Source organism: Brassica oleracea, chromosome C2, assembly GCF_000695525.1.
Source record: "Brassica oleracea var. oleracea cultivar TO1000 chromosome C2, BOL, whole genome shotgun sequence".
In the NCBI taxonomy this organism is placed as follows: Eukaryota; Viridiplantae; Streptophyta; class Magnoliopsida; order Brassicales; family Brassicaceae; genus Brassica; species Brassica oleracea.
The window spans coordinates 51,641,488-51,641,712 of NC_027749.1; positions in this window are offsets into that span (position 1 = coordinate 51,641,488).

A 225-nucleotide genomic window follows, 5' to 3' on the forward strand; every position below is an offset into this window, starting at 1 on the left:
GTTACTGATTCAACGATTTCGTTGATTCGAACCCGGGACAAGTTGGTCGAAGCCGTCGAATCGTCATCCTCGGTTTGAAGCTGAGACACTTCTTCTTGCACCAGAGTTTGGACCAGGGTGACCACTTCCCTCACAAGACCATCATCAATCTGGCCGGTCTTCTTGTTGGTATACGCCCTCCTCATTAGGGCGAGATCATCGACCGGCTCGCCATCATTTTCTTCC